The 14,115-nt window shown below is 41.8% G+C and overlaps 1 protein-coding gene across 1 annotated transcript in view; it reads right to left on the bottom strand.

Moving 5' to 3' along the window:
• The window catches only part of LOC135086780 (adenylate cyclase type 6-like), a 385,929-nt gene that overhangs the window by 52,637 nt on the left and 319,177 nt on the right, over positions 1–14,115 (bottom strand). The gene's annotated exons all lie outside the window — the stretch shown is intronic.

Here is a 14,115-nt window from a genome sequence, read left to right as displayed (position 1 = left end):
CATGTAAGGATTCTACTAGCGCGAAACTTACGGGCTTCCCTATAAAATAGGAATCAATTTGTATAAGTTCATTCTTGCTCTAGTTCAGTTTAATAGAAGGGATTTTTTTTCAAGCAATTTCTCCGAATAAATCCTTATGATTTGTAGGTTTCTGGAATGCATCGTACACCTGGTAACAAAATGATGAATGATACTTGATTAACAATATCTTTCCGTATTTCTAAAGAGAGACTCGAGAATATAAGTGATGGATCGGTGAATTAAGCAGGTGTTGTTACAGTGAACTAACCAGTCCTAAGCCAAATAAGGATTTTGTCAAAGAAAATTCAGTGATATTCCGAGATTTTGTCAATCATATTTATTACAAACAAATCTTGTAGAAGAGTATTTCTCAAAAAAAATGTACGTAACGAAACGGTAGTAACGAAATAGTAAGGCCATAAGGCTTGTTATACATTGGCGAAATATTGTGAATGCTCTTCATTTATTCAATTCGAAATATTTGTAAGTATGCACCCAAATACGGGGTAATATTAAGGGGTTAGAAATAAAATAAGGGAGTAATCATTCATACTATTTTAATAAAATTATTTTTGTTCCATCATGTTTATCCATTTTGAGTCGTTCTCTGTAAGCTTTCTGCCTTTCGGCATTGGTTTTTGGCGGCATTCCTAAAAAAACAAAAGAAGTAATCACATAAAAACGTAATCTAAATGATTTGATAATTTTTTGCTGGTGGCACTTCTGTAAAGCAGATAGTATCCAATCCTTTTGTTATTAACGCTCTATATTTTTTTAAATAAATTAAGTAGTGAATATTACTATGCTTAGTCAGGTAATAACAGTATACACTCAGCATTATGTTGTACTTTTTCGTAACGTAACGAAATTCGTAAAAAACGTAACGAAATATTAGACAAAATGAGATCAGAAACAAGTATTTTTTTTATAAAATTTGTAACAGCAAATATAAAAGCTTACTAAATGTTCGTACCACACGTATTACAAAAAATGGTTAAACGAAGACTTACCGTTCTATATAAAATCGCTGATTTTACTGCCTGTTACGAAAAAGTAATCCCACAAAACACACACGTTTTCACTAATTTTCGCGATAGATGTAATGGCGGAGACGTCAGGCCAACAGCCATTCAGAGTGCAGCTATTGTTGTCTGTGTAAAATAAATACGGAATTGTTCAGAAACCATGGGAAAGTAGAAATAAATCGTAACTAAAGAGTAAATAACGAAATAGTAAATGAGAGCGACTCATTTTGTTTTTTTGCTTTAAATTGCCAATTCATTATGACACCCCATAGAAAATCAATTTGATACAGAAACTGCGATTACTGTAGAACGATAATACAAAGAAATTTACAATAATTTAGTTACGTATCGCATTTTATGAAACAAAAATACATGAAAAAGCTAGGGTGGCAAACAGGTTTTTGTATGAAAGGTAAAAAAGGACTATTTTTAAAATATCTAAATATTTGGTAATAAGTAGGATTATAGCTATAATTCTTCGTTATCTTAAAGATTAATATTCATACTTCAAAATTGTGTGTGTGTTTTTTTTGTGTGATGATTTATAAATATAAAACTTTTGAACTGTTTCAAAGCACACTTTTTTTTTTCAAAATGTACATTTTTTTTGAGAAATACTCAGAAACACTCTGAATGCTGGTTAATAAATTTGAAGATAAGATAATATCACAAAACATTTTGTAAAATGGATTCTTTGTATAAAATTGTCCTAGTCTCATAACGTTGACTATAAGACGAATATTCACTCTATCTACACAATATTTGACAAAAAGAAATGGAAAAATGAAAGAAAGAAAATGAAATGTTTATATGTCGAAATTTCTATTGAACAATATAAAATCCAGCCCCGCAGTTTCGGCAGATGTTCGTCGACAATGTTATTGTAACTTTCGTTCCTTTTAACATCATGCTTATTATTCATCCTTCACTTTTAGTTCTGAACATTTTCTTTTGTCTTAGATGCCTTTTGTGTATTTTGTCTTTATAACGAATCACTGCTTCTAACAATCATAAAATATGCAGTTGTGAATTTATCACAAAACGGTTAATCGTGAGTCTGACTCACGCACGAAAAGCTGTATACACAATTTTGGTTACTTGGACCGAAACAAGAAATTACTACAAACAGTACGAAAAATTTCACTATCTGCTTTACTTACAAACTGTCCGTTCAAAAATGGACGGACATCGACAGGCAGCAGAATTTTTGTACTGAGGTCCCACTGGCACTTTGAATACGGAACTATAAAAGCAGAGGACTATGTTGTTAACTCAGTTGGCTTTGACAGCGATACCAGAGACCCAATCAGAGAGTGAATTTTTTTGGGGGACTCAATATAACTTGCAAGCCTCTGAAAGCTTTGGCAGGGATGAGCCGCAAATTTTTGCAAAGAGGTCATAGTGCAAAGGTTCCTAAAATATCTATGTCTCTATAAAGCCATAGATAAAGTAGATAAAATTAAGTACCTTGGAGTAATGGTCGATCAACGCCTTACGTGGCATGCACATATAGACTTATTAATAGGCAGAACCCGTAAGCTTTTATGGGTGTTTAAAACTCTGAGACACGTTGCCGACTCAGTCTTATTGAAACAAGTATATAAATCACTGGCTCAATCGGTCCTAAACTACTGCATTCCAGTCTGGGGTGGAACCACTAAAATCAAATTTTTAGAACTTGAACGGGCGCATAGATCCTTGCTAAAAGTTATCTTTTTTAAACGATACAGGTTTCCAACAGACGAACTATACTCCCAAAGCGGCCTCTTATCTGTAAGAAAGCTTTACGTCTTACAAGCTATTTTAAAACTTCACAGAAACTTACCCTTTAACCCAAATACTCAAAATAAAAGAAGAATCCTGAGTGTAGCACCTATGGCTCACGTAAAAACGGCTTATGCAAAAAGACAGTTTACTGCGAAATCCGCTGAAATTTACAATAAGATTAACAAAACCCTAAATATACATGTCGAGACACAATATAAATGTAAGAACATACTACAAAACTGGCTTCTAACAAAAACTTATGATGAAATTGAGAAATTAATTAAAAACAGTGATCATTGAATCTTACTAATGTTATAAATGCGAAGGTTTGTATGGATGTCTGGATGTTAACATGTTTGTTACTCGAACGCTGCTGAACGGTTTTTGATGAAACTTTCCTTTACTGTTGTTCGTGACCTAGAGTGACATATGGGCTGTAATTTGCGACGATCTGTGACGGACTAAATTTCATTCTGATCCCAAGAACCACATGCATTTGTCCGTGTTTGGAGTAGTGGTCTTAATTGCACCGATCCCAAGATTTTACTCGTAGGGCTACCCATCACGCACACATATATACCCACACACACACACACACACACACACACACACACACACACACACACACACACACACACACACACAGTGTCACATAGCCTTACCTTACTTTTGAAAAATACCTTATTATGAAATAAGTAGCTGTTTGTTTATAAAACTAGTGAATGTAACCAAAACTATTGAATGTAACCAAAACTATAAAGATATCTAGCGTTGTTCTAGTTCTAGTAATACGTACTTGTGAGTTTTTGTGGCTTGTTTAACATAATTATGTATCTTTGTAACTTTAAGAAAGAGCGGGGCCTCCTAACACAGGTATTATACTTAAAAGGAGACCCCAGCCACTTGCAACAATTATGTTAACTTAAAAGATACTGAATAAATGTTTTTTCATTTTTTTTTTTTTTTTTTTTTTTTCTCTATTTTCTGTGAAAAGTGTGCTTTCACAGACGTGTATATTTTCATTTCACAGTCGCACTCTTGTTGTATAATATGTTATTCATGAGGCAGTGATTTTATAGGCCTGCTTCTGTAGGTAATTATTATGTTAAAATAAGTATTTGCAATTTACCAATCAGGGACTAAAATATACGGTTTAATTTTGGTCGATAAGATCCATGACTTGATAATTTCTGTACCTACTACAGTGTATTGCAATATTAATAGTGAAAATAGTTTAAGATTATGTTTATACTGGCTGAACTCAAATGTTCTGCTCCAGAGCAAAAGATTAAAGGCTTCACATAAGACGGGCGAACGGGCGTGATGAGAACCATCCCTAATTATCGAAGGATATTGGGCCACGATTACATTTTAATAGTCCTAATGTTTGCGTGGACGAAGGGATAATGTACGAAGTTGATAGAATATCACGAGCATTTAATGGTGTGACGGCATTTGAAGGATCTCAAAGACGTTACTATTATGAATTTGCTAAGGGACTGTTGGGTAAATATTTCAAGTGCTCGTTTGTGTCAAAATAATTATACGAGAATTTTCCTTGTAATGTGTAGACACATTTAGAAAAAAGCTCCTTACTGAGTTTCAAGCAATACAGGATTAGCTAATTTTTAAAAATAAAATAAGAAAGAAACAATTCTGTAAATAGGTTTAAATCCTGATGATGGGCCTTAGGTGACCTGACTGGCTGTAAGGGTCTATTTCCAAGTTTAGATAGATATACATTTTATAAAGCCGTATTTTCTTATAATGCGAAATAAAACCAATTCATTCAATGGTTCATTCTCTCTATTGGACATATCTCATAGACATAAATACATTATAATAATATCACAAAGAACGCTGTAAAAACTAAGTTTATTTTATTAATAACTTTAAAAGTTCCAACTAATAATATTAAAAACCTATGTTAACGAAATGAAAAGAATTGCGAGATAAAAAATAAAATATGTACAGGGTGTTGATTTCAATACCCGCCATATTTAGGGAGTTGATTAAGTAGCTTATTCTGATCACGAATCAGCAAAAAAACTGACTTCAAATTTTTTTTTAATTATATTTTAAATATCTACGATTTCCATAATCGACCACTACAGTGCAGAATAGTCCCCCAACGCAAACGGCACGCGGCGCTCACCCGGTGACCCGGGCAAACGCTGCGCCCCCCGTCCCGCGCCCCATTACCCGCGCTCGCCCATGAGTCAGTCAACTATCAGCCACAATCAGCTGTGAGTTCAAAGACGACTACTGGACGGAGCTTAATCCAAATCTACCCTAAAAATGTAATGAGTAAATTAGTTACTTACACCTTATCACGTTACGAGTTTATTTTTTGTTCTAAAAACTAATTAAATAAGTAGGTCTTTAATAAAAAAATCTTTTACACGAATTTGCTTCCTTCCGCAAAATAAAAAATTTTACAGAACCTACATCTTTTTTTAATTTAAACCATGCTTTTATGTGTGTGATAAGCTTGTACCTAGTTACTTATCATTCAAAAGTACTGTAAACAGATGACAATAATGCTCTTTCATACAGGTTCGTTATTCCTTACATTTCTAGCTCTCTACCTTAATAACTTTTACGTCTTTACGATAGTAATTATTAAAATAAAACTTAACTTACCGCAAACTGAACACCTAGAAATAACACACTGGCAAACTCTTGTTCCTTCACTTTCGATAGGAGATAAGACAAGATTTTGTTTTTAAACTCGATTGATTTCAGTATCTAAACAAAATTTCTATCATTTAGCACTTCTTTCATTTAAATACAATAATACCGCCGCACGGATATCGGGCTCGCACTGAAACAATACATACTTCGCTCATCTTCGTGTTTCGGGCGTCATCGGCGCTCAATCGTGGATCACCGATTTTCTCCATTCATCAGTCCGATTTTGCTTCCCACGCCGAGAGGCTGCGCGCACGCTCCGCGAAATCTAGCTCGTATTTAGAATTCCTAGTACTCAATCGCTATTTCTTTATTTCTTGCCTTGTAACATCAACTTTTCTCTTCCTCTCTGCTTGATAAATGTTTTCTAGTACATAAACTTCTTACTACCGTTACCGTGTTCTATCTCTGTAAAAATTTATTTTAAAATAATAACGTAATTTAATTTCTATCGGCGTTTAATTTAAATTCCCTGAACGACTGTTAGGCTGTTAGTTAGGTTCAGGTTAAACTTCCATTCTTCATAACTTACATAAAATAATTCATCATCATGTTCGTGATTATTTTAAATGAACTTAATTTCATTACTTACACGAAATAACTATCAAAATGTATTGATATTCTTATCGTTTTAATAATAACGATTGAGCTACTACAAATCATTTGCATTTGAGTATTTTGGAAGCTGGCTATAAGAGCATTAATTATGATAGGACGGATCTTTAGTTAACAAAGATCTTCAGTCATCGAATGTGCTTTTCTAATTGCAAATTTGCGATTTTTGATTGTTTTCTCGTGCGGTTTTGAGTAGTTAGTGTGTGAACGTGTGATAGTGAGTGTGGTAATAGTGAGCGAGTGTTAGGAATATGCCTAACCATACGTACAGTGCTCGTGAGTAGATACGTAAACATGGTTTAAGTACTGTTACGGGAGGGCACGTGGAAACGCATCTGAAGTCGCATCGGTAAGTACCTAGCTCTAGCTCTAAACTTAAAGGACATTCCTTTTTAATGTAGGAAGTGAATAATCTGGTAATTTTGTGTAGAAAATACCTACTCCCGCCGTCGCGGTAGGTAGTGGCGGAAAGCGCTCCAATACACTCACACACACATAGGAAACAGCAAACTAATTTAAAACGAACTTTAACTTTAGTTAGTCAAAGAAAAATACCTATTTACACTACCAACTTTACGTATCCTTCAGTAGACTATCCAACACGATAAGCGAGCGATCCGCGTAGCTCGATGGGTGCCCGTGCCACAGTAAACGTATTGCATTATTGCGAGCCATAGTACAGTTGATGTTGCACGGAAAATATTCGCTAAAAATTCCACTTTCGTTTGTAATTTATTTTTTGGTGGATAATGCGTTTATGTAAGTCATAATATATCACCTAAATAAATATGGCGAGTATTGAAATCAACACCCTGTATAATGAAATATTTGATTTGATTAAAACAGTAACCTAATGTGTCTTCCAAACTCTATATTATCTATCACAATTTTATTTCATTTTTATATTATTTACAGGCATCCAATGCCATAAAATATCTCCCAAAAAACTACTTACCTACTCACGAAAATCTTTCAATTCTTTTATAAACATTGTAAAACCTACATTGGCAGTGTTTAAATGTCCATTGAACAATGTACACAGTAAAAGACAAGACAAAAGCGAGATAAATATTCTGTCCGGTCCTTTAGGTCATCAACGTCTATTCAAAACTCAACGTCTACGTGACCTCGGGATTATAAGCCCGCTATGTAAAGAGGTCAGGGTAATTTTCCATCAAAAAGGCACTGTTCTCTTGGATAATAAATACTCTGTGTAATTACCAAACTGTAGATCTAGAATAAAAATTCACTCTTAGAAAATACCTATCTCTGCCCAATGATAATTTTTCGAGTTTTTTTCAACGCAGTTTCGAGTTTTGTCGCGTTAGCAGCGGGTAGTCGTGCGCACGAGTGGCTCCGCGTAAAGCGTCGTAGACCTCCTGCCCGACTGCTACCCTCACGCGCCTCGATTCGCCGCGACGCTGCTACTGACTCCGCGCAAGCGTTGAGTCCCGCGCCGCGAAGAGCTATCTCGCTCTCGCACAGTTGTTTGCCACCTACCCGCGATAAGACGCTTTTGTGTGTGAATTGTGCCAGTGCGTATCAGAATACCCGCGAAAGTGGATATTCGCCTCGAGCAGTGCCGCCCATCGAACTTTTCACCACCTACCCCCAACACACCAACAATGTCGGACGACGACGAATACTCGTACGAGTCGATCCCTCCGAGCCACGCAGCATACCGGCCTATCGGAAGGCCCACCCAAGCGCACTCCAGCGCCCACACCTCCGCCGCCACCGCTCGCGGCCAGCCCAGGCAGGCGAATGCCGCCGAGCCCCGCCCGGGGCCTGCCGCGGGAATCCAGGGAGATTGCCCAGGCCCGCTCCCGGGAGGCCGAACCGGCCACCGCCGACCCAGAGGCTACCGGAACTCCTCGGAGGACGACGTGACGTCCGAGGAAAAGCGGCTCAGAGCCGGACCGTCACCGCCGCAACGGGCCTCCACACCAGCCCCCCGGATATCTCCAGTGGAGAGGTATGTGCAGCCCCCTCGCTCACCAACCGCCTCCCCGGTGAGAGCCGACACCTCGCGCTCCACCCCGCACTCCGTCTCGCGCACCCCATCCAGGGGCAGCTCTCCGAGGCCGATCGAGGGTAGGAGCGACGTGTATTACCCGCCTACCCACCGAACAAACTCCACAACGCCGACGTCGTACGAGGCGTTGCAGAGCCCGCAGCGGTCATACGCCGCCACCAGCACCGCTCCCTCCTCACCCCCGCCGCAACGGGACCCGGAGGTCGAGCAGACTGAAGCGGCCCCTGCGCTCCACCGAACCACCGAGCAGCACCAGCGCTCCTACCCGCCCATAGTGGTCGAGAGCCTGAGGAACTGGCCTCACCACTTCCGGAGCTTGCACGACAAACTGGGCCATGCATGCACCGAACGCGCGCCCCTACAAGTCCGGCGTGCGTTTTATCGCGCGCACGCCCGAGGAATATCGGGTGGTGCAGCGCCACCTGACGGAGGCAGCTGAGAGCGACCCGGGCCTCCACTGGTTCAGCTACTCGCTGCCCTCCGAACTGCCCACCAAAGTGGCCATCAGAGGGCTCCCGGCGGCCACAGACCCCGCCGAAATAAAGCACGCCCTAGAAGAGCTGGGCTTCGAGGCCCAACACGTCCGCCCGATCCCACCGAAGCGAGGCCGCTCCGGCTGCCTGTACCACGCGCAGCTGGCGCGCCTCAACCGGCAGGAGCTCTCCCGCTTGTACGCGGTGACCGAGCTCCTGCACATGCCAGGAGTCGTCATCTAGGCCTGGCGCGGCCGCAGCGGGCCGGCGCAATGCCACCGCTGCCAGGCGTTCGGCCACTCGTCCGCCGGATGCCACCGCCCGCCTCGATGCGTGCGATGCGGGGAAGGGCACATCATTGCGGAGTGCCCCCACACCCGCGACCAACCACCGCGCTGCGCCAACTGCGGCAGCGCGCACCCCGCCAACGACCGGCGCTGCCCCGTCTTCCGACGGGAGGCCCGCGCCCGAGGAGAGCGAGTGCCTCCTCCCTACCCGGACCGACCCGGCCCCGAGCAGGCGGGCACCCGCCCGCCGCCCAAGGCCCACCGCCCCCCGGGCCCCGAGGCGCCAGGCGTCGCCCAGACGCCGGCCCCTCCCGCCTGCGGCCAGGAAGGCCGCACGGCCCCACCACCCGAGCGCCCTGCCGGCCGTCGCAGGCGCAGGCGCCGAGCCAGGCGCGGCACGAGCGCGGACGGGCCGGGCGACGCAGCGGCGCTGCCGCTTCCGCCCCCCGCCGCCGCCGCGCCCCGCTCGCGCGCGCCCACCCCGCACCCGGGGGCGACGCCCGGCGGCGCGCGCGCGGGGGCCGTCGAGCGCGAGCGGGGACTCGCCCCGGCCCCCGCAGGCGGCGCCGCCCGAGGCGTCCCGACGCCCGCAGCAGGGCCACCACCGGAGCGCGAGCGCACGGCGCAGCGGCAGGACCCGCGCTTGCTCGCTCGCGCCCTCTCCCCGGCACCCCGGCCGGCCCCCTGCCCCGCCCCGCAGGCGGAAGCGGAAGAGTGGCCGCCGCTGCCGCCGCCCGAACGTGTGGCCCCCCGCGCCGCCCCTCCGGCGGAAGCGGACGAGTGGCCACCGCTGCCGCCACCCGAGCACCTGGCTGACCCCACCTCCTTCGTGCGCCAAGCGACGGACACGATCGTCCAGGTCCTGTCCGACCTGGCGTACGGAGAGGAAGACCTGCGGGAGACGGCGCAGCGTAACCTTGCGCTGCTCCGCCAGAGGTTCAACCTGGAGTAGGAATCTCCCCTGGCGCCTCGCTCGCCCGCCTGCTCGCTGGTAGCTCACTGGGCCTCGACGAACGTCGACTCACCCGGTGGGTTGTACCGCGCCGAGGGCGGGCCCAGGGCGCTAGGGTGGAGACTAACGCCTCGAAATGAGGCGAACACAGCCACCGGACGGAAGAATCTGCCCGAGAAGAAGCCCGGGTAATGAGCGTGAAGCTCGAGACCCGCACCGGCCTAACAAGCCGAAGAAGCCAGGATCGATCGACGCAAGGGCGGAAGGGCTGCACATCCCGCAGCGCCGGAGACGAGGAGATACCAATGCATGCTGCATGCTTATTTACTTTATTAAATTATATATGATTTTTTAAAAGATACGAGTATGTCTGTTATAAAGTAAATTATTCTGAACAAACAACATTATGAGTTGAAGTATGTTCTTAGTAACAACATTATTAATTAAAACAATAATTGATCAATAAATGTTATGAAGAAAAAAGATCTGAAAATAAAAATTATGTATTTTAAATGGTTCTTGGCAGTAACAGTATTGATAAAAAAAATATGATTACTAACTGTTATGAGCTCCGTTGGTAGTAATAAAAATGTATGAATAAAAAAAGTATGAAAAATAAAATTATGAAGAGAGATCATTATGAACACAAATCGGTAGTAAGACAAAGAATAGGATTTAGAATTTTATGTGAGCCAATATAGAACCTTCTAACTTTGTACGAATAAAAATGTTGAGTTGTAAAAATCAATTACTTTTGTGTGTTTTCATCCTTCCAAAATATCAATCACTAATCTTTCTCAATTAACCTAAACAAGAATTTCTAATTATTTATTAGTTTATTATTTACAAAAAATTGTGAAAAAATATTAATGAATTGCTTCTGCGTTAGTCGGAACTTTTTCTCATAGGGATGGGTCATGGGACATAAACAATCGCAATAAATCAGTAATCGTCATGGTGGTCATCTTACCATCGACTCACGATTATTATCTCAGGCAGGTCAAAGCTAAGTCAGTACGTGTGCGTTTGCGTTTGATGACGGTTTTGTTTTATGCGATTTCTCCACGTATTGTTTGTTATTGTTATTTTGATGTTTTATTGAATAAAATGCATATATTTAATTCTTTGTGATTTATTTTGTACCACTAAGAATATTCACGTTTATTCCATTTCCAGATAGTTCAAATTCATAGATATAATTTTAATCAAGATTAAAAATCAAACAAATAAAAGGCGATTAGATTTCTATAGAAAATATTCTCGATTCTAAAAAATATCGATTAGGTTTATAAGGAGCGCCTCACTAAATAGAACTGTCATAATCACCATCTTACGCTGAATGGACTATAAATACATTATTATACTCGTATATTACACAGAGATTGCGTTTGCGTCAATCTTTTTTGAACGTTTGACCACCATTAGGTGTAAGATACGTTTTTAAATCCACATAACAAGAAAGAAACGAAGTAAATAAGTAGTAGCAGATTGTAAATACCACAACTCAGCTACCCAAAACAAGAATAAGTAAAACAATTACTCGATTTGCACTTTTTGGTGCTACCCTACTCAAGTTTAAAGATAGCGGGAAGGGCAGTCGAGACGAAACATTATTGGGGCTAAACATTTCCGTCCCACGGCTCGGGTACACTTTCATTTATGGTTTTCAGTTTGCGAAATGATATTGGGTTAGTCGTGGCCATACTTTATAATTTGGTTAAAAGGGTCACACACGCGCACCTTGAAGGGACAGGACTCGAAAAAAGGGTTATTTAGTAAAGTATCTCGATAATATTTGTAGAACTTTATGGTGGCTCTTCTAAAGTTTACAAAGGAGTTAGGAATGGAATAAGAGAGTAAGGTCCGGTTTCCACCAAGGCGGAACAGAGCGGAGCGGAGCAGAGAAGACGTGTTTTGAATAACCAATCAGGTTTCATTATTTCTACATCTCTCCACTCCGCACATTTCCGCGCCACCGCCGCTGTCAAATTTTATAAAAAAATTTTATCAGACCGACACATCTGGTGGAATTTTTTGTTTTTAATCATAAAAATAATAATATGGCCACTTTGAACTGATGTCCGTTTAAATTGAGATAAACAATTTCAAGCGTCTCTTAAATTACGAAATTTGATCTGCATCAAAACACGAACCCTTTATTTCGTTCCCTGAGGCTTAGAAATCGATTTTAGTGTCCACGTGTAGGGGTCGGAGGGTGGATAAGCGTAGGGTCATAAGTACGTCCTATTCATCGTATAGTACACGGCACGTCAAGTAAAGCACTGTGGAATCTTATCTAGTTGCAATAGGGGAGATTTTGCAACAAGAATGTATAGACTCATGTGTTTTCTACTGTACATTCGAGTAGATAATCAAATTTGGAAAGCCTCACCAGGCCTGGCTCACTCCGCGCGGTACATCCGATAATTACCTACAGCGAAGCGCCCCGCCGGCGGGTATTATCAGGCCTGGCTCACTCCGCGCGGTACATCCGATAATTACCTACAGCGAAGCGCCCCGCCGGCGGGTATTAATCAGTCGAGTGTCACGCGCGCGCCCGTCAGGACGCTGGCATGCGTTGTAGTATGATTATAATTCTATGATCGAAGTATTATTTAAAAATGGACATAAAGAGAAAGAAATATTGTGCGGCGTTCGGGTGTTTAAATTCGAAAAGAAATCTACCGGATTTATCTTTTTTTTTCGCTTCCCAAAGATGCTGAAAGGTATGTTGGCCATGTAGGTAATCAATAATTCTTAGGATAATATAGGAACCTAACGTACCATGACTATTGTTCAGAATTCGTTCGTTCGTTTCAGCCAAATGACGTCCACTGCTGGATAAAGGCCTCTCCCAAGGTTTTCCATAATGAATGCATACTTACCTACATACGTACCTCATTACAAATAAGTAGATTAATTATTTTTTCACTAGACAGCAACCCTAACAGCGTAAGAAGAGTTCAGAGGCACGTGATAGAAAGAGACAAAACTTGTAGGTGAATAAAATTGTAGGTACGTAGTGCTGTGCGAGCTGAATTCCACTGTATCGCGTCGTAGCAAGACTCGCATTTATTTAAATCGTCTTGCGGAGTAATCCTTCTGTACCTGTACTATTACTTATTCTGTGGTATTATATCAGTCGAGTGTCACGCGCGCGCCCGTCAGGACGCTGGCGTGCGTTGTAGTATGATTATAATTATATGATCGAAGTATTATTTAAAAATGGACATAAAGAGAAAGAAATATTGTGCGGCGTTCGGGTGTTTAAATTCGAAAAGAAATCTACCGGATTTATCTTTTTTTTTCGCTTCCCAAAGATGCTGAAAGGTATGTTGGCCATGTAGGTAATCAATAATTCTTAGGATAGTATAGGAACCTAACCTACTATGACTACTGCTCAGAATGAGTTCGTTCGTTTCAGCCAAATGACGTCCACTGCTGGACAAAGGCCTCTCCCAAGGTTTTCCATAATGAATGCATACTTACCTACATACGTACCTCATTACAAATAAGTAGATTAATTATTTTTTCACTAGACAGCAACCCTAACAGCGTAAGAAGAGTTCGGAGGCACGCGATAGAAAGAGACAAAACTTGTAGGTGAATAAAATTGTAGGTACGTAGTGCTGTGCGAGCTGAATTCCACTGTATCGCGTCGTAGCAAGACTCGCATTTATTTAAATCGTCTTGCGGAGTAATCCTTCTGTACCTGTACTATTACTTATTCTGTGGCCTCACCCATAATTGAGATTGTCACTTGGACCGTAAGCCTGGCCACCTTAACGGTAAGATGCAAATGGAATAGCTTTGCAGCGGTCAAAAATTAGTAATTCTATCGTAAAACAAAGAGATTTGCATTCAATTGATACGTAATAACTCTTAGAGTGTAACTTAAAGACGTAGTGGAGGGATCGTATCTACTAATAGCGTTATTTATTAACAACTAACACAGCCTTTGCAATGTATAACGTTTAACAATCTTTTTTAATTCTTCTCATAAACTATTCTTTTTTTTTCTAATTAAGTTATTAATATGTGTATTATTATCTAAATTTATTTATTTATTTATTTAATTTTGGTTTATACATCTGTCAACTAGAATGACCACATGATCGACGAGATTCACGTTATGAAATCATAGATAAATAAATCAGTTACCATTGCCATTATGCTAGGGTGGGCAATGTGGGCATACACCGGAATGCAGATGATGTTGCAAAGAAGAACAGTCCATATATGCCCACAA

The sequence above is a fragment of the Ostrinia nubilalis genome, chromosome Z, assembly GCF_963855985.1.
Source record: "Ostrinia nubilalis chromosome Z, ilOstNubi1.1, whole genome shotgun sequence".
Taxonomy (NCBI): Eukaryota; Metazoa; Arthropoda; class Insecta; order Lepidoptera; family Crambidae; genus Ostrinia; species Ostrinia nubilalis.
This window is presented reverse-complemented; position numbering and strand designations above follow the sequence as displayed.